This window comes from Pygocentrus nattereri, chromosome 13 (genome assembly GCF_015220715.1).
Source record: "Pygocentrus nattereri isolate fPygNat1 chromosome 13, fPygNat1.pri, whole genome shotgun sequence".
Taxonomy (NCBI): Eukaryota; Metazoa; Chordata; class Actinopteri; order Characiformes; family Serrasalmidae; genus Pygocentrus; species Pygocentrus nattereri.
Genome location: NC_051223.1, coordinates 4,260,072 through 4,286,506, shown reverse-complemented (window position 1 = coordinate 4,286,506; position 26,435 = coordinate 4,260,072). Strand labels below are relative to the sequence as shown.

The 26,435-nt window shown below is 38.7% G+C and overlaps 1 protein-coding gene across 3 annotated transcripts in view; it reads right to left on the bottom strand.

Annotated features, from left to right (window-relative positions):
- LOC108431405 (cadherin-20) overlaps positions 1 to 16,158 on the bottom strand; it is a 68,909-nt gene extending 52,751 nt beyond the window's left edge. For all 3 annotated transcript variants that reach the window (XM_037543909.1, XM_037543908.1, XM_017704520.2), the window contains exon 1: positions 15,934 to 16,158. The gene's annotated coding sequence lies outside the window, so the exon portion shown is untranslated. The remainder of the gene's footprint in view (positions 1 to 15,933) is intronic.
- Between the last annotated feature and the right edge of the window lie 10,277 nt (positions 16,159 to 26,435).

The window sequence follows — 26,435 nt, the reverse complement described above, 5'->3', positions numbered from 1 at the left end:
TCCCTGACTGTAGGTAGGGGTCCACCAAGCATTTGTGCCCAGGGACTGATAACTTGATGATCAAGGCCTGCCTACATGTGTTCAAGTGGTCATGATTGTGTTTGTGTGGGCTCAATTCTCACAGTGTGTGGGAGTACTCCAAGGAGGAATGTTTAATGTGACCAATGATTTTGGGACAACACTTGTGACCACGAAAAACACTTCTCTGTACAAGCAGACCCTCATTCACTGCCCACTTGAGTGTTCATTAGTGTGGCAGCGTTCACTAGGCTTGTGTCATATGATATCAGGGGGTCTCAGATGTTGGTGTCGATGCATTTTATGACGGGATGATCACGCTATCGAACATCCGATACTGGTAACAGTATTAATGCATCCCTATTTAATATCATTTTTACCTTCATTGCCCACATCCAAAGCGGTGCAGTGTGTTGTAGTCTGAGGTGAGGTGGTGTGGATGCGTGGCCTGAATTTATGATGCATTCCATGTATAACAACTACTAGAGTAAAGGCTTTTACTGAGGAAATGTACTGTAGTTTAGAAAAACAACATAACAAGCTAAAAATGAAGTATTTGAATTATTCAGGCCAATCCTGTGAGAAACCATAGCAAACTTCCTTTTACATTATTGTTCGTTTTAGTTCTCTTTTTGTGTGAAAATGCATCAGTTAGTAAAATCTTTCTCTCTCTGCACCAGCAGTTCTACAGCAGTGGATGGAAAATGTCTTATCTGTTCAGTAGCCACTAAAAAAATGAAAATGAATTCAGAGTGATTGTGTGAAGCTTGCTTGTTTTCCTCCACCCTCCAAAACCCACTTCCGTATTTGTCTCTCTCGTCTCTCCTTTCTCACTCTTTCCGTCTGTTTCACTCATTCACTCCGCTCAGCGGTGGGGATCTGAAGGGGCCGCACGCTCAAATCAGTTTCCAAACACTGCAGATTAAAGATAAGTACGAAAGTCTGAAGCTTCATATTTCCCATCATTGCTCAAACTGAGAAAGAGGGACTCATTAGCTCTTATTAATTAGACTTGTCTCAGTTACTCTTTGCATTTCTTTCTGTGAAGCTGATGCTGTTGTGCATGAATGTGAATTAGGGGTGAATGTCATCCCAGACCAGTGTTGGTCTGACCTGCACAAAGATGCGGCTGGCTGGACCAGGACCCCCTAATTAACCACTCAGACCCTTTGAATGTCTCAAAATCAAATTCTGGGGCGTCCCAGAAATTGAACTTATTTTGACATTATGCTGCTCAATAGGGAAAAACAGATGCTCGTATACAAATTCAGGGAAAGGTCATTATCTACATTTACATGCATCTTAATAATTCATTAATAATCTGACTAATAGCTCGATTGGAATAGAACACGTCCATATATACACTATAATTGGAATAGCCTAGTCAGACTAAGGCCATTTGGAATGAACGAGGTGGATAATCCTGTAAATAATCTGTTAAATAGAAGAATAATAGCCATGTAAATGCCTGTGTCTGATTACCCAATCGGAAAGTTTAAGTACATTCTGATCATGTGCGTTGTGTCATAGAAGAAGTTTATACTACTCTACATGGTTTGAGCAGAAATGGGTCTGCAGAGGAGTCGAAGTTTTGAGCTTTAAAAGACGGCTTTGGGACAGACATCCAACTTTCGCGTCTCAGAACACGACGTCTTCCTCTCGGCCTTCCTTTATATGTACATTTACGACATTTGGTAGACGCTCTTATCCAGGGCGACTTACACAGGTAGACCAAGGTGATGTTAGGAGCCTTGCACAATAAGAGTCCTTGGGCAAGACTTGCCCAGGTGGGGGATTGAACCCCAGTTTATACTGTAGAAGGCAGAGGTGTTAACCACTACACTAACCAACCAACACATGTGAAGGACGTTTTTCCTGAGTCTGACATAATTTTAAAGCAATTAAAAACACAAGCGCACCAACTGAAAACCCATCTCACTCTGAGTGGACCTCATATGATGTTTACTGTCATGGTAGCGTTTACTCTAAGTGCTGCTCCACGCATACGCATCATTTTGGATCAGATTACTTGTAGTGAGCATGTAAACGAAGATTTTCATCACATTGTTGAATAGAGTGAGCAAATAAACACCTTGTTCTTCATCTGTAATCGGAATGTATTAAATTGGATTGGCAAAAATCTTTGCATGTAAACACAGCCATTGTTTTGCTGCTTCACCCATGAAATGGCAAGCTTCTGTGTATGATATTCCGGCATTGGTCCTGCCTCAAGGTGGCGCTGTAGCAGTTGGTTCACCAGTTGGTCCTCTATGGCCTAGCAGCTGCAACAATGCCTAACATACAGTACCTCTGAAAACCATTGCAGTGTGAAAACTTCCCCGATTTCCCAAGAGATTGGTGGAAAGAGTGAACTGTTACTCATTTCTCAATGAGGGGGGGGGGGGTAGCCATGACTCAAATTGTAGAGAAAAATTAAGTGAAAATAAGAAAAAAATGCAAAACAATGCTGATCTTGTGAGGTAATATGTGCTCAAATAACTGCATATGTGCTCAATGTCTGGGGACAACCGTGAGAACTTTTTGGGGTAAATGTTGCACATATAGAACTTATAGAAGCTCCGACTTGAGAAATTTGGGGCTGGAGGGAGGGGAGGTGGTGCACCCTTGTTTGCAGCTGCAATCCTCCACAATTGTGGAATGATTTTGTGCAGAGAAGTCATTCTAAATTTAATAGTTCCTATCAGATTTCATGCGGTTATATTAACATTAGCCTCAGTGCATCTAATGTGTATAGGGGGGATGGGGGGGGGCAGTGTTGGGGAATGTGAGGGCGTGTGGGAGGAATTGAGGGATGGGGGTGTTGGGGAGTGTAGGGGGGTTTAGGGTGTGGGGGCTGGGTCATTTCTTCAAAAGAGAGAAATCGGAAAAGCGAGAGAACATCTAAACTGATGCAATAGTCGATAGGATGTAGGCTTTTACTGTCTGTGTTCAAGAAAGGAAAAAAGGAAGGACAGATTAAAGGAAGAAGAATCTATACCGGCTGCTTTATCAATCTAAGACAATACCTGAGTGAAAGAGAGAGAGACAGAGAGAGAGAGAGAGAGAGAGAGAGAGAGAGATGTGTGTACTGTATATTTCCTCAGAAATGACTCCCCAGATGAAAATTCCCTTCTAGCCCGCATATGTTTGAAGCACAATTCACTGTGTGTGTGTGTGTGTGTGTGTGAGAGAGGTTGTCACAGGTGTGCTGATGAAATGTAAAGTTCAGGCACAAACACATTCCTCCTCTAGTAAAAGCTGCTTGATGCTTATCATACATCAGGCTTTTTTACAAAATGCATTTATTTATTTCTTTTTATCAAACCGGATCCCAAGTCTTTTGTAAAAGTGAATGCCTGAGCTTTGCCTTTGGCCATTTTGGGAAAGATTTCTAACAGATTCTCCAGATTTTAGTAAAGTTATAATGACCGCAGTGCCAGAAAGCCAGCAGTGTTTGTGGTGCAATATCGGAATACAGTCAGATCTGTCATTTGCCGTTGACAAAGGTCTTGTTATTTTATACGTCTACCATATGCATGTTGAAGTTGAAATGGATATAAATGGGCTAAAGTACAGGCTTTAATGTGAAGGTATTTACTTCTGACTTAGAACAGTATAAGAATTAGAACCGTTTTTATACATACCCCCTCATCCCATTTTATGAGCCTAAAAGTAATTGGACAAACTAACATAATCATGAAATAAATTGTCATTTTTAATGCTCGGTTGCAAATCTTTGGCAGTCAGTGGCTGCCTGAAATACGAAGCTCATAGGCTGCCAGGTCTTCACTGCTGTCTTCAGTTCCTCTTTGTTCTTGGAGCATTTTTGCCTTCAGTACGTGAGATGCAGGTGTGATGGGACTGAGGTCGGGTGATTGACTTGTCCATTGCAGAACATTCCACTTCTTTGTCTAAAAAAGTCTTAAGTTGCTGTTGCAGTGTGCTTCGGGTTATTGTCCATCTGCGCTGTACTTTCAAAGAGTTTTGTTTATTCTAAGCAGCGAATAAAGCACTATACACGTCAGAATTCATCCTGCGGTGTTGTCAGCAGTCACATCATCAATAAACACGAGAACTAGTTCTACTGAAATCCGTATATGCACAGCATAACACTACCTCCACCATGCTTCACTCTGCCATCACCCCTCCCCCACCCACCTTGCACTGCATATGGGGAAAAAGTCGCACATTCAATTTGCCGCTTGCCAGTTCAGGTTTGAGTGGCAGGAAGTATGATTTCTCTGATCTGTGTACTATTCACGTTTACTCTAGTAAACAGCACGGGTTTATATTCAGTTTCATCTTCCTCAGTATTTGCCCTCTTGGCTACAAAAGGTACTTTAAGCTGGGTTTTAGGGTTAACAGTAACCAGACAAAAAAGCATTATAGCCATAGCGGAGTGAATCAAAACTCAAACAGTAATTAAAGGGATTCAAAGTAAATTCTGGTAAACTTTGATTAGTTTATGTGATTTACTATTAAAATGCATGAAAACTATATAAATTATCGAGACATATAAAGAAATATCAAGAAAATAGATAATGTGAAACACGTACACTATATTTCCAGCATATTTTGAATTCATTGTTTTGTGATGATGATGATGATGATGATGATGACAAAAGCCATTCTGAACATCCCTGGTCAAATTTGCATACTTTATTGATTTTCTAAGTGAAAATAAAACTTAAATAAAGTATTTCTTCTATGTATATGCTAAGTAAGTTTAACATATTGGAAAAAATAAAACAAAATATAAACGGTGCCATAACTTGCGCAGATGAACGCTTTTCCAATATGTCCTCTGTAGAGGATGTGCCCTCATTTTCACTTAGAAAAGTCACACTGAAGTTATAAGGAGTGTTTCAGCCCTGACTGCTTTCTGAATGAGGCACAATACAGGGCAGCCAACCGGAACAGAGCTAATTTAAATAAGCCCGTCTTAAAGGCACAGTAAGAAAACAGCCTGTTTAATTCTAAGGAATAAAGAGAGGTTGGAAAACGGCCATTCAAAAATGAAGTATGACTGTTTTTGGGGCATAAAACCAAACAAATTTTAGAAGTGGACCTCAGTGAAAAAGCAGAAAATATAAGAACAATATAGGTCATGGCCTCTTTAAACACACTTTTACTCTGGAAGCACCTGGGCCCATTTCCACCGCATGATAACCACTTTGAATGACTTTGTTTACATCTGAATTATTTAGATATAACAACATTAAGAAAAATTGGTGGGATTCTCCCTTGAAAAGTTTCACTATAGCAGTTGTTTTCAGACTGTTTTATACAGTTTCACTAAGGTTTTACTCCAGCTTTTTGTTAGGACTGGGAGGGCATTGCTCCCCCTTCTTTATTTTTGGGGGTGCCAACAACCCACGCCCTGCCACTCCATAGGCAGAGCCTTAGCTGCCATCCAGAGTTTGAACACACTATCTACTGTGTCCAGATTTGTTGAAAGCACTTTCATATTTAACAATTCACTTTTAATACTAAGCCATCAATCAGTTCTTTTTCATATTCATATTATTTTCATGCCTGTATTATTGTCATGAGAAGTGGCTCTAATATATTCTGTAAGATATCCATTCATTTTAATCAGAAACACTTGGCTTTTATGTGTGTCAGAAAGAAAATCAGAACTAAGAACAAGGAATATTCATTTTTTGACATCTAAGGGAAAAAATTGCTCTTTGTTTTTGCAAAATAAAAAAGCTGGATAATTCATCAGACCAACTAGCTGGAAAAAGACTAGTTTCTCAAACAATCCAAGGATGCTTGAAATCAGTAACTGAGGTTATAGTGCACTTTGAATGCAAAGTAGTTACAAGTCTGAATGCTTGAAACAAGCAAAAGTTATCTGCTGGTGGAGACCAGAGAATTTCATTGCAGAGCAATTAAAATAAAATAAAATTAATAGAAATATGCTGAATAATAATAACCCACTTCCAAAAAAGCTGGGACAGTATGTGAAATGCTTATAAAAACAGAAAGCATTGATTTAATTTATACAAGAAGAGTGAAAAAATGGGCTGAGCAGGAATGGACCGACCATCAGGAGGACTGGGACAATTCCTGGTGGGTGGTAATGTGTGTGAGCCACTGAGAGAGTGTGAAAAAGGGAAATGCATGTTCATGTGCAATGTAGCCCTATGCAAAATGAATGGAGAGCGCCCTGGACAAATGGCACGAGCCTGGTGAGTACTGGAGTGGACATATCTAGACATGTTAGTGGTCCACTGCATTATCAGCAGTATCAATCCTGAAAACAACACCGGCCACAGAACAAAGCATAATGATAAAAACTGAGAAATGATTTGTGAAGAAGGGGTAAGTTAGCCAGTCCATTCAGTCTACACTATATTGCCAAAGTATTCGCACACTTGGCACAATGCAGTCAGACAAGTACCGCTCTCCTGGCAACCGCCAAACCCAGACTCGTCCATCGGATTGCCAGACGGAAAAATGTGATTCATCACTCCAGAGAACACGTCCACTGCATCTAGAGTCCAGCGGCAGCGCTTTACACCACTGCATTCAATGCTTTGCATTGTGCTTGGTGATGTAAGGCTTGGATGCAGCTGCTCGGCCTTGGAAACCAATTCCATGCTGTTCTTCAGCTAATCTGAAGGCCACATGAAGTTTGGAGGCCTATAACGATTGACTCTGCAGAAAGTTGGTGACCTCTGTCATTCAAATCACTTCCACTTTGTTATAATCCCACTGACAGTTGACTGTGGAATATTTAGTAGTGAGGAAATTTCACGACTGGACTTGCTGCACAGGTGGCGTCCGATCACGGTACCACGGTGGAATTCACTGAGCTCCTGAGAGCGACCCAGTCTTTCACTAATGTCTGTAGAAGCAGTCTGCAGGCCTAGGGGCTCGGCTTTATACACCTGTGGCCATGGAAGTGATTGGAACACCTGAATTCAATCATCTGGATGGGTGACTGAAAACTTTTGGAAATATAATGTACTTGTACATTAAAGCTACAGATGGCCAGCTTAAGGTTAATGCACTATTGTACACTCATTAACTCGCTAGCTAACTAGAACCTACCCCAGTTCTCAGCTAAGCTACAGCATTCTTGACATGTTCACACTCATGTTGTTCGAAACCAACAGTGAATGTGATAGCAGGCTTAGCCGTTTTGTGGGTCGTGGTAGGGTTTTGTTCACTGTGGCTGTAGGGGGCTCACTCAGGCCTGAATTTAGTTGCTCAGTCAAGCACTCCTGTACAGTAATTGGTGCTCTCACTGGGGCACATATGCTTTGTACTGTATGTGCTTTGTGATGGTACATGACATCAAGCCTTACATTCATACGTCCAGATTTCCACATTTTTGCTCCAAACGAAGTCCCAACACATGGACACAGTGTAGAAATGTAGACCATCTGGGGGTCCCTAAGGACCAGTTTGAGCATCGCTTATCTACGGTACTCGCCTTCGCCTGCGACCAAATCACAGCTGTGATGTTATTAATGATTACACACTGCCTCTTATTTCTGGCTTAAATATTCTGTAAATAAGCTCCTTAGCCTAAAGGGACCATATCATGAGAAACAGAATTTTCCTTCCTTTTCTGAAATAAAAGCTTTATATATTATGTGAATATGGTTACATTTTCAGAACATGCCATCACTACACATTTCACACATTTCAAACTAAACCAAAAAAACAGCACATTTTGAATTCATTGTTTTGTGATGATGATGATGATGATGATGATGATGATGATGATGACGACAAAAGCCATTCTGAACACCTCTGGTCAAATTGCATACTTTATTGATTTTCCAAGTGAAAATAAAAATGAAATAAGGTATTCCTTCTATGTATATGCTAAGTGAGTTCAACATATTGGAAAACATAAAACATAATTCAATAAAACGTGCCATAACTTGCACAGATGAACACTTTTCCAATATGTTCTCTGTAGAGGATGTGCAGTCATTTTCACATCAACAAATCATGTAATTTACAGCAGCTTAGCTCCACCCATTCACACTGAAGTTATAAGGAGTGTTTCTGAATGAGGCACAATACAGGGCAGCCAATCGGAACAGAGCTAATTTAAATAAGCCAGTCTTAAAGGCACAGTAACAAAACAGCCTGTTTAATTCTAAGGAATAAAGAGAGGTTGGAAAACGGCCATTCAAAAATGAATTATGACTGTTTTTGGGGCATAAAACCAAACAAATGTTAGAAGTGGACCTCAGTGAGAAAGCAGAAAATAGAAATTTCCACCGCGGGCTACATGATAAGTCACCTAAAAGCCTGTTTATTAAAATGATTCAGCCTGTCTTTATAGAATATTCAAGAACTTTTCATGATCCTACTTATGTTTTCTCTCTGGAACGTGTTTATCAGTCCAGCCCCACTTCAGAAAGACCCACAATGAATCCTTTATCCGGGGTGAGAATGGAGTGTGAGAACTTGGCAATGAAAATGTGTGTCTGAGTTTTTGTGTGTGTGTGGGTGTGTGTGTGTGTGTGTGTGTGTGGGTGTGTGTGTGTGCTTGTGTGTGTGTGCATGTTCGTGCACGTGACCAATGGAGAAAAAAACAGAAATCCCAGTCCTTCACTGGCATGCCCTCACATCGGCTGTTGACCAACTATTTGCAGCTTATTTGCTTTAACTATTTATCCTTATAAACACTAAAATAACATGTGCACATTCTTTACTGTCCAACATTAAACACACACAACGTACACTGACCGATGTCTTTCTCCATCTGAGTGCACTTTACCTTTAAGCACCTGATTATGCACCTGTTTTGTCTCAGCTGTAAAAGCTTGGATCTCCAGGACGTTTACAGGACAATAACTAAACATTCTTAGCTGTAAAGTAAGTTATAATTGCATTGTAGTCTAAAACTAGTATTTAATGTTATTTGTTATGTTAGATAATATTCATATTCATAATGCATATTTCATTTTGATTACATTGCACAGTTATAACTTTATTGAGATGTATTAAGCATTGTATCAGACGTGTGTATAATCCATATATTATGCATATATGTGTTCATCAACTTATCAGACATGTATGTATAATCTGTATATTATGCAATATTACGTCCAATATTTGAAACTTACATGTATGTACTCAACATATATGTACATACATTTTGAAATATATGCCTGACCCCATGACATGTATGCATATATGGCCATATAACCTAGATTTTCATATAGGATAAGCAGTAAAAGTAGTTGCTTAAGTACATTGAGCCACCACATATATGCCACATTGGCTTCAGCCAGAGAATATGTAATGAGGATAATTGGCAACCAATCAGCACTCAGTAGCAGTAATGCCAACCAATCAGCACTCAGTAGCAGTAATGCCAACCAATCAGCACTCAGTATAAGCACTGAGTAGCAGTAATGCTAGCGTCCTACTGCCCAGAACCTGTTTACTGTAGAAAAAAGCAAACATGCAGGTAAGTTTTCTTTGCTATATTAGTGAAATAAATTCATCCTTCTAAAAATTTGAGAAAAGTCCTGAACAAGTGGTTAAAAATTTTTTGTAACTTTTCTTTTTTATTCATTTACCTCCATTCACCTCATTCATTGAGGACTTGCTTGCAGGCACCTTCTGGCATTTTACAATCATGTTTCTAATATAACAGGTGAAATAGGAAGTAGCCAGACTCCCCTTAAACTAGGTCTGCGTCAACCAGGCATGCCAATGGCACTGCCATTTTGGGGTGGCCAACACAGCTGCTGGACTGCTTTCAGTCCAAGTACAGAGCCTCAGTTTGAGAAAAATACCATTTTACATTAAGAAATTCAGACTGATGGCAAATGTGCTGTAGATGGTTCTATATAGAACCATTTTGGTTCATTATACCCATCAAAAAGGGTTCTTCTATGATTGTAAGCTGTAACAATAGAAGATTCTTTATAGAACCATCTAGAGCACAATGGAAGAACCTTTCTGCTGCTATATCAAACCATTTTCAGAAAGGTTCTATATGGAACAATCTAGAGTACATACTCCATCAATCTGAAAAGCCCTTTCACAATGCAAAGAACCCAAGTTTTTATGTGGAATCATTTTCTTTACTAAACAAACCTTGAAGAACCATCATTTTTAAGAGTGTGACAAATAGGGCTGAACGATTTGGGGACAATATCTATTTCAAATTTTTATGGACATTATTGTAACTGTGATTTAAATTGCAGTTATTTTGATTATTATTTTATTATTTTTATTTTATTAAATTAGGCTCCAGCAGCCACATGCATAAAACATCTTAACCCTCTACTGCACACATTATGAGAGCAATTAAAAAAAAATTCTGTTCACTTTTCTTGCATAAAAAATGGTCCTTAATAAATTCTTTTCCAGACGCAATTATTAAATTCTAAATTTAAAAGAAATAATGTGTGCAGGGTTCGTTTTGGTGTATGTTGCCTTAAAGCAACATTGTGCAACAATGGGATGGAATGATATAAATCCATACTCCCTTAAATGGTGTGTCCTGGGTTTTCACTGGCTAAATCCATTCCACCATTGCACAAAGTTGCTTCTAGGCAACAAACCTAATTCTGCGAATTCCCGTAACAAAAAAGTTTATACTAAATGTTAAAAATGAGGTTTTGATGTGTCCACTAGGAGATAATATGACCAAGTCCATGCTTTTTATTGACTTACTCAAGCTCTTCCCTTTGTTAACCCTATTGTTGCCTTTAAAATATGTATAATGTTATTGTAAAGTGAGGAAAATGAGTTTGTTGCCCTGAGGCAACATTGTGCAATAGAGGTTAAACAATTTTCCACTTAAACTGAATTGAATTTATTGTATGGTAAAAAAATACTCACCTCACTCAATCATGTGTCTGAAGAAATCGTATGCAGTTATGTTAAAGGGAAAATTTTGTCCTGTTATTTTGGCCAAGAAGACCAGCATATCCATTTCTATGGGTCTAAGAACTGAATACTGTGCATAACAAAATCTGTAAATGTAAACAGCAGCTGATGTTCATATGTTTGCTAGCAAGCTGCAGTGCTGGAGATAATTTCACTCTTTCATGCAAAAAATATTTGGGTAGGTAGGTGGGGGCCTTTCAAGATGTTGTATAGTGCCCCCAAATGTTCAGAAACAACCTAGCTTGTGTGTCATCTTCAGTACTCCTTCTCTCTACCATATTACAATGCTAGTCATGCTGTGAAGACGTTTACGATGCCTAGCTGTGGTAGCCTGCCAGCTCTCTCTGCTCCTTTTCTCCTTCTATTTCTCTTACGCTTTCGTTCCAATCCCATCATCTCCAATCCTCCGTCCAATTTCCTTCCATCCTATCACTTTTCACAGGCTTTCTGTTCACCTTTTCTTCCACCCCCTTCACTGCTCCTTGTTGCTTTAGCTCTTTATTGTCTACAGCCTAATTACTACAGACAAAATCAGCAGAAACGTTCAAACAAACATTTAAAGCAAAGTGTGCTAGTTATGCTAATTATGCTGGTGCAGTCCAATTTCCTTCTGCAGGTGGGCATTCATTATCCACTTTCCTTCTCATGCGTATGCCCTCCTTCACTGCTTTCTCAAAGAGCTCCACACTGTAAAGAGCTGATGTAAATTTACAGCACTAATCTGCTCTATTCCTTAAATAAATCATGGTGCATTCTTGGAGGTCAAGTTTCTTGAATTTTATAGCAATTAGCTGTTGTTCGCAAAGCATATTGGGAAATGGGCAAATGGAGGGTGGGCAAGGGTGGCCAGGAACCCTCTGAAATCCAAATGGCCACCTCAGATGCCACTCACCCCCAACTCGCACTTTCGTACTGCCACCCCAGGTCAATTGTTTTAGAACCACCACCACTGCTTTGTGCAGTCTTGAGTAGTCTGTCTCTAAATATTGTCACGCTAATGGAAGGACTTCCCCAGGGTTGGGATATAACGCAACACAAGTATTTGGAATATGTACTCAGAATACAAAAATTACGTATCTGCATTGAATAAGTTATGTTTTGATCCTGAAGATCCTAGTAAACCCTGAGTAGACGGATAAATCAATGTGATCAGTTATTAATCTTAGTGTTACTGAGCTCTGCTAAAGCCTGAGTAGACTGATAAATCAATGTGATGATCAGGTATTAATCTCAGTGTTACTGAGCTCTGCTAAAGCCTGAGTAGACTGATAAATCAATGTGATGATCAGGTATTAATCTCAGTGTTACTGAGCTCTGCTAAAGCCTGAGTAGACTGATAAATCAATGTGATCAGTTATTAATCTCAGCGTTACTGAGCTCTGCTAAAGCCTGAGTAGACTGATAAATCAATGTGATGATCAGTTATTAATCTCAGTGTTACTGAGCTCTGCTAAAGCCTGAGTGGACTGATAAATCAATGTGATGATCAGTTATTAATCTCAGTGTTACTGAGCTCTGCTAAAGCCTGAGTAGACTGATAAATCAATGTGATGATCAGTTATTAATCTCAGTGTTACTGAGCTCTGCTAAAGCCTGAGTAGACTGATAAATCAATGTGATGATCAGTTATTAATCTCAGTGTTACTGAGCTCTGCTAAAGCCTGAGTAGACTGATAAATCAATGTGATGATCAGTTATTAATCTCAGTGTTACTGAGCTCTGCTAAAGCCTGAGTAGACTGATAAATCAATGTGATCGGTTATTAATCTCAGTGTTACTGAGCTCTGCTAAAGCCTGAGTAGACTGATAAATCAATGTGATCAGTTATTAATCTCAGTGTTACTGAGCTCTGCTAAAGCCTGAGTAGACTGATAAATCAATGTGATCAGTTATTAATCTCAGTGTTACTGAGCTCTGCTAAAGCCTGAGTAGACTGATAAATCAATGTGATCAGTTATTAATCTCAGTGTTACTGAGCTCTGCTAAAGCCTGAGTAGACTGATAAATCAGCAGTGGACAGAAGCAGACAATGAAAGCCAAAATAACATTGAAAATTTGCATCGATTTTGTATTCCCTTTTTCATGAAACACAATATCAGAAGAATTACATGAATAAAATTGCCAGTTTCCCTGTAACAGAGAATAACAGCAGGAAATAAAACAAGATACAGCAGAGTTTTTCCCATGTACTTCTCAATATGTACTTCTCCTGTGTTTTTTATGAATATGTATTTCCACCAACCAAACTTTGCGGTTTTGTTAGTTTTTGTTAATTAGCTTTTATGTTTTCTTCTACAGTTCATTGCAATAAGGTTTTTGTTTATTTTAACCTTTCCTACCACCAGTAAAAAGTACTTCTAATTCATATATTCAGTATACACACTTAAAGTGATAGTTTGCTGCCAGTAAATCACTGCCACCTCATGAAGAACCCACAATACTCAACAGGCAGAGGAACCAGCTAACAGCATTCATTGAAAGCATCTTGTACTTTTGCTTGACAAAATATATGGATGATAACATGAATTTAGACAAATGATTATCATGGGCAGAAATACCTTTATAATTGATATCATGTCTAAATTGCGTCATGAAATATCACATGTGGCTCCATAGTTTGCATATTTCCTGATGGTAATATAATTACCATATAATTACCAACTGAACTAGCTGCTGATATTACTTTTTAATGTTACTGATTTATAATGATTAAGTATAATTTTCACAGATGGCATGCAACACTGTTAACATCCAGTCATCCTCCATCTTCATTAGCTTGGAAGCCGATATATCAACATGCTGGATAAGCTCATCCAGTTTCCTCTCTGGATATCTGTGCTACATGTGTGAGGTTAATTAGTTGGTGATGTTCAGTCTTAATAGCCTGTAATTAAGTGCAATTTTTTTCTAATATATATATTTTTGTCATTCATTGTGGATTGATGTGAAATGCATAACTCTATAGAAACTTACCCAGTAGAAATGATTCACAATGGTGATGAAGGGAACCAGATGTCCAAAGCGTTTAATGCCTTTATATGTACCTCACAGAAAGCTATGACAGAAAATGCTTATGAATACTCTGCCTGAAACATATTTTTGAAATAAGATTTTGGCCTCAAATGTTTATTTATTTATTTATCTGCCCATTTATGACATTAAACTTCACACAGTTCACCACAGAAAACTTATAGTTTTGGATTTACAATTATTGTAACATCATTAGATCATTCTTCCAAATGGGCTTAAAGTCATAGCTAAAAACACATTTCAGACTCTGGACTAAAATCATTTTGCTTTATGTGACCCTGTGCCTAAATTATGTTTATTTTATTCAAATAAATCATTTAACATTCCATTTTGTCACTACCTATGGCGAAGGGTTACCAAATGTTTCAGTAGTGACAATTTTAGCGAATTTTGAGTGTAAGTCAAAAATGCTAGCCAGTACATGACTGGCAAACATAGCTTTGAGTAGTCTCACTTCTTGTTCTAAAATGCAGGGGTGTGGCTAAAATAAGGCTGCGCCTATGAATTAAAGCTCTGTGCTTTCGGCAGTGACATGAAAATGTGGGACAGTAAGTTTATTTATTAAAAAATTTAACTCCAAACAAATGTAAATCTTCACTTTACAAGACATCTGAAAGATCTCATAAAAAAAAAAGACAATGGTAAAATTTGATCATCTTCCAATATAAAGTGCCATAATTTTTTATGTATTTAGCTTATATCTGAGAATAACAATTCTTGTTGATATCGTGGTTGGTTAGTGTAGTGGATAACACCTCTGCCTACTACGCTGTAGACTGGGGTTCAATCCCCACCTGGGTAAACATCCTACACTATACCAATAAGAGTCCTTGGCCAAGACTCCTAACACCACCTTCGCCTACCTGTATAAACTGATAAAATTGTAAGTCGCTCTGGATAAGAGCGTCAGCCAAATGCCATAAATGTAAATATCTAAGGTCTGAATAATGAATAGCTTTTTCTTTTTTTTTTACTCTGGGACCACAGTTTGTATTAATTAAGTAGAATAGTCTTATCAATGAAAACACAAAATGACTATATTTGCATGTTGCCACCGCTGTAAAGAAACTTTGTTTACATATTAATGGCATGAAAAATGGTGGGTTTCCCTTTAATTAAAGGCAAAGAAATAAAACAAGGAAACAAAATATGAATGATGCAAAGCACTGCTCCTATGAAGCATCAGAATCTGTTTAACATCTAATGGCTACAAACATTGAAACATTTTTCAGCCTGCTAAATGTGAGCGAGTGAGTTGCTAGCCAGTCCAAGCTGTGTTTCATACAACTACATTAGCCTCTAATGCAAAACTAAAGAACTTTAGACATCAAAATGTACAATAATGATTCACTCATTCACCAGTATCTTCCCAATCTTTTCTTTAATGTGCTCTTGTGAAAGGTCTTGCCTAAGAACAAATCCCAAATAAGAAAACACAGGTGAACATCAGAATCTTCACGAAAACTCCGTAAGTGGGCTTTAAGAAGAAATATCGTCTTAAGAACATTTGTTGAATGAATGTGATCAGTAAATCAGTAAATCGCACAAAACTACCACTGTAATCAGTTTAGCTTAAACAAAGCTTTTAATTAATGTCTGTGCTGTAATTTAACTAGAATAATCTAGTTCACATTTAGGACCCACACAAAGCCTTTTAGACCCAACATATCGCTGCTGTCGGAAGAAAACCTTGTATCTCTTTTTTTGGGTCATTTTTCAGTTTTTGATGTAATTTGAAAAGGCAGGTTGCCCTTTACATTATATGTAAATTTCATGATGAATGGACCCAAAGAAACGGCCCAAAAAGACTTTGAAAAAACTCTGGTTCCATAGACTTACATTAAAAGTAAAGTAGGTTTTTTCCTTCTCCTGTAAAGTTACCATTTTGGAGATGCAAGGTTTTCTTCAGACAACAGCGATATTCATGTTTTCAGCACTTTCTTGCCGTTCACTTATCAGAACGTAACCTGTAGCACAAGAAAGAGAACAAAAGCTTTCTTTCCTCACCTGTTCTCCACTTATCTCTCTCTTTCTTCCCTTCTTTCTCTAAAGGCACAGCTCCGTCACTCTTCTTGTCCGTCCTGTTCCTCTCTCCGACTCTCTGGCTGTTTTAGTGAGTCCAACGCATGGGCTGATAGAGCGAGGGGTGAAAAAAGAGGAGGATGAAAGAGAAAGGCTTTGCACCCCTTGATAAAGAACAGCTCTAATCCTGCGTGTCTGCGCTGTGGCTGAGCGAGTGTGAAGCTGAAGTAATCTTCAGGTGAAAAGTGTCAGTGTAGCCCTCCCTCCTTCTATCGCTCATGCTCGCTCTCTCTCTCTCTCTCTCTCTCTCTCTCTCTCTCTGTGCACCCAGCTGCAGTGAAGGCAAAATCAGTTCTCCTCTATTTGTTTTCCTCTTCTCTTTAATCACTCTCTTGTTCTTTTTCACTTCACTTCTCCTCTACGCTCCTTTTTAGTTGATGTAGTTTTATTGCATCTGAGTGCCAAAAGCACTAAAGCAAATTCCAAACAACTTTATTGATTTAACAATAAATTCTAATTTGAATCCAGCTTAGAGTCTGTGCCCTTTAACAACCTCTTAACACTTGTTTCTACTTCTAACATCCTTGTTGGTCTTAGCCTGTTTATCTACCTATGCAAGTCCATTAAGCTTCTATGTCAACAATGCTGCATTTAGGTTTTATGTCACTGGAACATTCTTGGCTACATTGTAATCAACTGGCTTCACTGTAAAAAACCAGCTACAGTGTAAATACTCTGAATTTAAATAGCTTTAAATTCAGCTTCAGTGCAATGTAAATACTTGGCTATACTGTAATAGGGCTGTAGTCAAGACCACGTTTGTTAAGTTTAAGACAAGTTCAAGACCATAACTAGTCAAGATCGGTCAAGATCTAGCCTAAAGGAGGGCAAGACCAAGTGAAGATTGAGTCCAAATGAGTGAGACTCAATCAAGATCGAGTCCAAATAAGAGGGAGGCCAAGTCAAGATTGAACCAAAATGGAATGAGACCAAGTTAAGACCAAGTCCAAATGAGAGGAAGACTGAGTCAAGATTGAGTCCAAATAAGAGTGAGACCAAGTCAAGATTAACCAAATGAAACCAAGACTGCATCAAGACCATGTTCAGATGAGCTCAAGATCGAGTCCAAATGAGAGCCAGATAGAGTCAAAATCAAGTCCAAATGATCAAGTCTAAATGAGAGGGAGACCAAGCGAAGGCCAAGTACAAAGGTGAAAGGGACTGGGTCAAGGCAGAATCCAAATGAGAGCCAGACTGAGACAATACTGAGCCCAAAAGAGAACAAGACTGAGTCAAGACCAAGTCCCAATGAGAGTAAGTCCAAGTCAAGACCAACTGAGGGAGACTGAGTCACAACAGAGTTCAAATGAGAGCCAGACTGAGTCAAGACCGAGTGGAAATGAGAATGAGGCAGAGACAAGACCTGGTCCAAATGAGAGCCAGACCAAGAAAATACTGAGACCAGAATCAAGTCAGAGTCAAGACCAAGTTCAAATAAGAGCCCGACCAAGTGAAAACTGAGAGTAAGAACATGTCAAGACCAAGTCCAAATAAGGGCAAGAATGAGTCTAAATAAGAACAAGACTGAGTCTAAACGAGACGGAGACTGAGTCAAGACAGAATCCAAATGAGAGCCACAACCAGGTTAAGACCAAAACCCAAAGCCAGTGCTATTTGGAATCAAGCCTTAATTAATCTTAATCTGCTTCCAGTACAAATTACTGGAAAACATGTAAAGGAGGATATTCTTTACCAAGAAATGCAATAATAACCTTCTCTTCTACTTACACACAAATGCAGTATGGATTGAAAGTTTCTTGACATTCAACGGTATGTCTCTAAGTGATGGTATATACAAGACCTCTGATGATACCCTGTGGCATCTGGATCCAAGATGTTTGCAGCAGATCCTGTAAACTTTGTAAGTTGTGAGATGAATCCACCACATATCGGGCTTGTTGGTCCGGCACATGCCACAGATGCCTGATTAGACTGAGAGTTCTGAGAAATTTGGAGGCCTGGGCAAGACCTGAACAGGTGGCATAAACTCTGTTCTAAGTATGTGGGTTTTAAGGAGAAATTTCTTCTTAAGAATGCTTGATGAATAAGGCCCAGGGCACATTACCTTGCTGAAAGATGCCACTGCCATTGGGTGTACCTGGTCCGCAACAATCCCACCAAAAGATAGGTGGCAAATGTCAAGTTGATGTCCATATGAATGCCAAGATCCAGGGTTTCCCAGCAGAACTTCACCCATGGCATCACACTCCCTCTACTAGCTTGTCTTCATATCACAGTGCATCCTGGTACCTTCACTTACTTATATAATAGAAAACAGGCGTCTTGTACAAGGAGATCTTCTTGCTGCAAGGTCTGGTAACGATGCTTACATGCCCATTGTAGGCACTTCTAGGTGTTGAACATTGATTAAAATGGGCACTCGGGTTGGTCTCTGGCTGCCCAGCCCCATAAACATTGTTAAAAAATTCTTGTGCCACAGGAGCCCTCCTGTTGATTCGGACCGGATGTAAAAGCCTCTGTTGCCCTCAGGCATCGAAGAGCTCTGGGCACCCAACAGCCTGTTGCTGGTTTGTGGTTTGTCCTTCCTCGGACCACTGTCAGTAGTACTCTCATTGCTGACAGGGAGAACCGCAAAAGCCTTGTCGTCTAAGGTATTCTCTGATCGAGAGGATTTGTCCTTTGCCAAAGTTGCTCACATGTTCATGCCTGCTCATTTCTACCACATCCAATACGTCAACCATAAGAACCAAATGTTTGCTTACATTCTAATACATCCCAGACTTGGACATGCACATCTGTGAGATAATCAACATTCTTAACTTTATCTGTGAGTGATCAAAGTGTTTTGATTCATCGGTGTAGTCCTGTCTTCATTATGAAAGGCATCCATTTTTGATAGAGGTTCTCATGGAAATGTATTGTAGCATTAACATCTTACCAATTACTGAGCCAAGGAACAGCACCGCTTCAGTTAAATGACATTAGTCCAGGGTCAGAGCCTTCCCCTCACGAGGGTGTTGTCACCAAAGAACTGTATTTACTTCAAATTTGTCAGTCTTGCAATTTTTTCCAGTCAAATATCAGCATTTCATTTGATCATTAAACATCAAATGATCATTGTAGAAGTAACTTAGTTTATGAAAATCATGAAAAGTAATCACTGACATTTTCAGCATGCACAACGAAAGTTTTGAATGGCAAGGGCTTTTTAAAAATAAAATACCAAAGGGTTTCTTCAAACTTGTAACCACCACAATTTCCCCACAAGGGGAATTTTCAATGGCATATCACCAGCAGGACTGCAGTTTAGTCCAAAACTGGGAAACTGGCCCAGAGAGACTCTTTGGGCCAACACTTAATGCATTATATGGACCGTTCTGCTACTTTCTGAAGCTTTCACCTACTGATGCCATTCAAACACTGTTTGAAAGGGTAGTACAGAGTTTTTTGGAGCATAAATGAGATTGGCCAACGAAACCAGAGTTTCAGGCATTTATGTAAATACAATTTACATTCACTCTTACTTACAAAGAAAGAAACCATCCACACAGCAAATGAAATCTCAAGGCTGTTCATATGGGCACTCAAGGTTCATTCTAGGTCTACATTCTGCTGCCTTGTTGAGCTCTTGAATTTTTCACACATTAAACAAAAGTGAATTAGAGCTGTTGGTCAGTTATTTTCAATTCATGAGAAAATGTAGTACAACGGTATCTTTTTAAGTGCAAAGATTTTAAGATATAGTCATATTTTTTCGCTGGACTGGGTTTTTAAAAAAATGATAGCGATGCTAAGTTTTTAAATGTACTGTCCATCCCGTATATAGAAACTCAACTTTGAAAACAGCGCGTCTTCTATTGCAGTTATAAGGAATGTTTTAGCCTAGACAGCTTATTAAATGAAGCATAATACACAGTAACAAAAAACTGATAAAGAGAGATTGGGAAAAGGCCAAAGGAAAATACACAATACAAAAAAATTATTTGTTTTTTCAGTGTATTTTGATATAATTTTTAATTATTGCAAAATATTTTAATAAATTGTGAAATTTAACATTCCATGATGCATGGAATCATTTACTACAGAGTTGTTAGTCAGAGTGTAAATAGACTATATGGCCAAAGTGTGTGGACTGTACATGATATTATTTTGTATTAGAAGAGACTGGGGGGAAAAAGCCTTAGCCACAGCACAGCAGACCATATAAACTCATAGAGCTAGGCTGCAGAGTGCTGAAGCTCATAGTCAGCAATCACACTATGGAGTTTCACACTCATGATAGAGTTTCAAACTGCCTCCGGAAGCAACATCAGCACAAGAACTGTATATCAGGAGTTTTGTCAAATGGGTATCCATGGCCGAGCAGCTGCACACAAGCCTAAGATCACTATGTGCAGTGCCAGGAGTCAGCTGGAGGGGTGTAAAGCACACCAACACTGGACTCTGGAGCAGTGGAAATGTGCTCACTGGAGTAATGAACCTGGGTTTGGCAGATGCCAGACGATCACTACCTACCTAAATGCATAGTGCCAGCAGTAAAGTTTGGTGGAGGAGGGATAATAAGCTGGGGTTGTTTTTCTCAGTTTGGCCCTATTAGTAAATTTTTCAAAAGACATGGTTTGGCAAGCTTCAGTGGCCTGCACAGCGCCCTGACCTCAACCTCACTGAACACCTTTGGGATGAACTGGCCTTCTTGTCCTAAATCAGTTTTTCAAAATCCTCAGAGTTATTCTACCTTCTCAGACAGCATAAGATGACTCCAGGAAAGACTGATAGGCCTACACTTCCTCAAACCATGAACAAACAGCATTCTGTTGTGGTTTCTTCTGTCCTACTTTATATGAGGATGAGCTTGGACCCAACAACTTTGTGGCAACTCCAGATATCCTCTGTAAAAAGGGCAGTATTTAACTCACAGGAGTTAAAGGGGGTCAGGTGGGTTGTGACCTAACCAAAAATAAAAAACATAAACTCCCAGAAAACTCAAAGTTAAATCAAGCTATATTTAGTGAACTGGGCTTAGAATCCTACACAAAATAACTGGGACACATGCAATTATTTTCACTTTATTCAACATTTATTGGACACTATTCATTATTCACTATTCACTATTCATTCATGGACACTACTCAAATTTTTAGGGATATTTTGTGGCGCATATATTTGAATCACAAATGTTTTGGTGCAAGGAAATTGAATGTTAACATGCGGAAATGATTTTTCAAAAGTGCCGCATAATTCCGTTGTTCAGATTTGAAAATAAGCATTCAGAGTGGTTTGAGTTCAAATGGTGGTAAATAAATAGTGGTAAACCTAAAAAACTTTACGTTACACTGCGTTTTCTTAGGGAACTATTTTGCCATCGTCCAGCATAAAGGGAAGAGTGGGGCTCAACCTTTTTTTTTGAGAAATAATTTTAAAAATATGAAACTTGGAATAATTATGTATTTAGACAAGCAACATAAACAGCTCTGCTATAAAGGAACACTTGAACTGTTTCTGGTACCTACTGTTCATGTACAATTCCAATGTTACCGTTCAGGGTTGATTATAACAGACAGAGGGTCAGTTTAACACCTACGAGAAGTCTGATGAATTATTACAAACAATTAGAAAGTTAATTCAATATAATTCTATGCTGTACAAAACAAATATTTTTTCCCACAAACTGCATTATATACATCCATCCATCCATTTTCTAAACCGCTTCTCCGTCAGGGTCGCGGGGGGGTGCTGGAGCCTATCCAAGCAGTCTTCGGGCGGAAGGCAACATTATATACAGTATTATTAATTTATAATACATACAGACAGCTCAATTACTAGATATGCATACAAATTATATATGAAAACTGACATGAGACTGTACATCAAACAATGACAAATGTGTGTTTTGTCCAGTGGAGGACATAAAAACATCACGCTTCAGTAAAATATAGTACACTGTTAATGAACAACTACAGCTTTACCAGCTGTTAATATCAATTTCATTGATATACTTCTTTAAACCTGAAACACTGACGTCTGAAAGACACTAATGCAGGAGAAATAAAGCCCTGTTTTCAAATGTTTTCTCTTTTTATCTTAAAATCTGTGCAAACATATGAAACAAAAAGACAGTGTTTACTTTATTTGTCTTTGTTTACTAAAGGTGGTTTAGTTGTAACACTGTGTTACAGTATGGAGGCTGCACCTAAGCCCAGCTAGCACTTGCTGGGAGCTTATTACATGCTTCAAAATGGTGTTACATTTTAGGCAAGAAGATGGAAATTAAAGTAATACAAAGTTGGATTTTGTGATTTACATAAACAGCTTAGTAACCAAAAAAAACTTGTGTTGAAAAAAAAAGACATGCGCTGAAAACGAAAGCGTAAAACTTTGGGAGCACATGCGTCGACCTAAATGATGAACTAACCTAACTTTGTGTAAATAGAGCACAATATAGAAATATGTCCACATAAGCAGTCGTGACTGGCGCGTTTCTTTTTTTCTGAATTCATACAAACACTTTCATTTTATAGTAAATTAGTTTGGGCTGGTTTATGTTTATGAACAGACGCCTACAGATCAACACAGTAAAGGAAAACTTATCTGTGATCCTGAGTTTAAAGCCAGTTTTTATTCAGCTTGTAACTAATTTACAAAGTCATCTGAAACTGAAACTTTGCTTGTGTGTAAAAAGTTATTTCAGAGCCACTCGGTTCTCCCTGATGGAAACTGTTTACCTTCAGTGTTTTGTGCTTATGATCATTTTAATAGACGTCAGCGTCACTAATTAATGACGTTCTATTAAAAGACTGGTTTACCAAGAGAGACGCTGGAGGACTTTCACCTGAAATGAGTTCATGAAGCCAGTCTGGTTATAAAAATGATAACAGGACATCAGAGCCAGAATTACTCTTTTAGTACTTTTACTTTATACTTAAGTACATTTGAAGGTAAATACTTTAGTACTTTTACTCAAGTTGAGGTCTAAAGGGAGGAACTTCTACTTTTACTGGAGGAATATTTTACCTTGGGTGTCTCCACTTCAACTCAAGTACATGACTTGTTTACTTCATCCACCTCTGTTCAGATGTCTGGTTCCTATCACCACCACTGTGAACAATCCTGAAAAATAGTATGGTCGTACTTTATTTTAAGTGGCTCTAATACTGGTGTGGTTACATATGCAACAACAATGTAAGTATTGATGATTTAGTCAATGTTGCAGATGGATTACAGAAGTTCAGGCTGTGTAATTAAACATGTGTATCAACTTCAGTTCTGCCTCATCTAAATGCACATGCATCTTTTTGATACACTACAGTTCAGAAGTCTTTTTTCAGCAGTAAAAGGAAATGTATTTTACATAACATTACATGTATCTTTTCCATAATTACTGTGGAATAACTATGTAATGTAATTACATGTATGTTATTACCCCTGCATAATTATATGAGAGAGAACAGGCTGTTAAGTCTATTAAGATAGACTTGTGTAATTGCATGAGGTAAAACTGAAGTTGATACATGTGTTATTACATAAGGTGTAATGCATCTGTAACAGTGACTTAATAATTAGTAGTTACATTGTTGTTGCATATGTTGTTCACATGTAACTACACAGTTGTTAGAGACACTTGATATAAACTGTACTTTTTACTCTACATTGCTTTTACTAGTTAACGCATAATGAAATGTGGTGTATATTTCATTAGGTATTATAAGTGTTGTATTGTTATGGAATGATTATCCTTCGCTTCCAGGCTTCTCCAGTAGCTCCACTGTTTTTTTTGTCCTCTTCAAACTGCGATGGCTGTTGCTCTGCGCTATTCTCAGACATTAGTTAATATTAGCCATGGTACCACAGAATACATTAGAGGAGATTTGTTCTGACTTGTGTGCAGGCTTGCAGTGGCTGAAGCGGATTAGGGATAGTGTAATTGATTGTCACGCGTGCAGAATGCAGCAGGAGATAACAGTGTGTGTCCTACACGCGGCTGTGTAGTGCTTGTAAGCAGCTCTCACTAACCTGGACTTACACATGCAGAGCAAAGAGTGCTGGCAGAAGAACATGCCTTTGATAGGAAGGTAGAAACTTTATTAATCTCAAAGAATAAAATATAACGTTTCTACAGACACATTTTGTTTATATAGTCATTATCTTCACTGTAAAAGAAGTCAGTGTAAAATAACGGGTAATTTACCGTACCAGATTAATGGTTATTATCAATAAATTAGCAACTGTATATCGTGACTTCACAGTCACCTGCACCACAGGATCGTTCTGCTGTGCACTTACAGCAGTAAGCTGTGATTAAAATACAGTCATCTGTATTTTTACAGAACAGCTTTAAAAGTGAAACGACTCAGAAGCTTATAATTTTCTGCAAATTTACATATGAAAAAAAACGACTTCCGGCCATGGTTACAAACCTCACATAGCTCTGAGTTTCCAACAAATGCCTACAAGTGCCATGTTTGCAAACCCCCCCTACTGCTGTTCCATTCCCAACAAACGTCCACTGTTCCTATTCTCTATAGTAATCTACTGCTCTCCTTTCCCAAAATGTCCTACTGCTGTCCCATTCCCTTATATATCTTACTGTTTTCCCGTACCCTAAAATATTCTACTGCTTTCCCATTCCCTAAAATGTCCTACTTCTGTCCCATTTCATAAAATATCCTACTGCTGTCCCATTCCCTGGAGTATCCTACTCCTGTCCCATCTCTAAAATATCCTACTGCTGTCTTATTCCCTAAAATGTCAAACTGCTGTCCCATTCCCTAAAATATCCTACCGCTGTCCTGTTCCCTGGAGTATCCTACTCCTGTCCCATTCTCTAAAATATCCTACCGCTGTCTTATTCCTTAAAATATCCTACTGCTGTCCCATTCCCTGGAGTATCCTTTTCCTGTCCCATTCTCTAAAATATCCTACTGATGTTCTATTCCCTAAAATGTCCTATTGCTGTCCCATTCCTTAAAATATCATCCTACTGCTGTCCCATTCCCTAAATTATCCGTCTTCTGTCCCGTGGCAGCAGTGGTTCCATCTTTGCACCTTCATTAAACTGAAAAGTTCAGAGTTTTTGGACACAGTGTGTTGTTGTGTGTGCACTGGTTCTCCTGATTGTTAGCCATGTGACTCCCTCTTTCCATGCTTACCAAACTGCTGTAATTTGCTCACATAAGTCGGGAAGAAACTCAGGTGTTGAGTTATATTGATAGACCCATAGGGCCCTTGACCACCCATAGCTCCAGAGCCCATAAGTGGTTGTCTTTTTGTCTTAATTACATGTTAATTAGGTGAATTTTTGTTTTAACTACATGTTAATGAGGTGACCTTTTGTCTTAACAACACATTTATTAGGTCACTTTTTGTCTTAACGACATGTTTTTTAGGTCACTTTTTGTCTTATCACTATTATAACCCACATTGTGTTAAAACGCAATTTTTTGTTTTTTCCATAAAAGTAAATCCACTATTCAAAAAACTACAAAGGAGCTACATTAAAATGGTCTGTTTCTGACTTCTCTCTTTCTCCCTCCAAACAACACAGCATATCTCTTACATACATGTTTGTCTTAAAAATATGAACACATTAGATGTTTAGCTGGACATACAGATCAGATGTGTTAAAAATAACACATCACGTTTATAGAAGCTTCCTCTCTCCTATTCCCTGACTGCAAGGGCCTCATCTGCAGATGGACTGAGGTCAGCCCCAGTGGAACCCAGCCTTCTCCAGAAAGGCCTTGAGGGATTCGCTTTCCTGGGCATGAATTAGAACTGCTGGGCTGGCACTGGCTTCTAAAGAACAGTTCATTTCAATTCAATTCAAATTTATCCCAAATATAGTTGATTAGGCAAGACATGTTTGGTGTCTGAAGTTTTAGTTGAAGTACAGCTACTGTAAGGCTATTGGACACTAAATGGCCAAAAGCACTTGGATACTTGACCATTACACCAATATAAGCTTGTTCAAACCCACAGGCATTCATATGTAGTTGCCTCCATACCATACTCATCAAACCATGTCTGGAGCTCACTTTGTACACAGGGTCACAGTCATGCTGGAACAGGAAAGGGTCTTTCCCAAACTGTTACTACAAAGTTGGAAGCACATAATTGCCAAAATTGTCTTTGTTTGCTGTAGCATTAACATCAGCCTTCACTGGAACTAAGGGGCCCAAACACTGAGAAACAGCCCCAGCTCGTTATCCCTCCTCCACCAAACTTTGCTATTGACACATAACTGTTGCCATTCTGCTCAAAGAATCTTTTGATTCTTTAGCCGTGCACTAACACAAGACCTTCACAGGAAACATGTTTATTTTCTGGTAGTTAGAGAAGGAGGAAAGAGAGGAGCCACAGAGCTCACAAGATTAATTCTGGGGAAGACGTTCTTTTTTACAACGGAAATATGGGCCTGAAAATAATTGAGGAGGCAAATCCATCTGTCTAAATCCTCCTGCACCTTATTC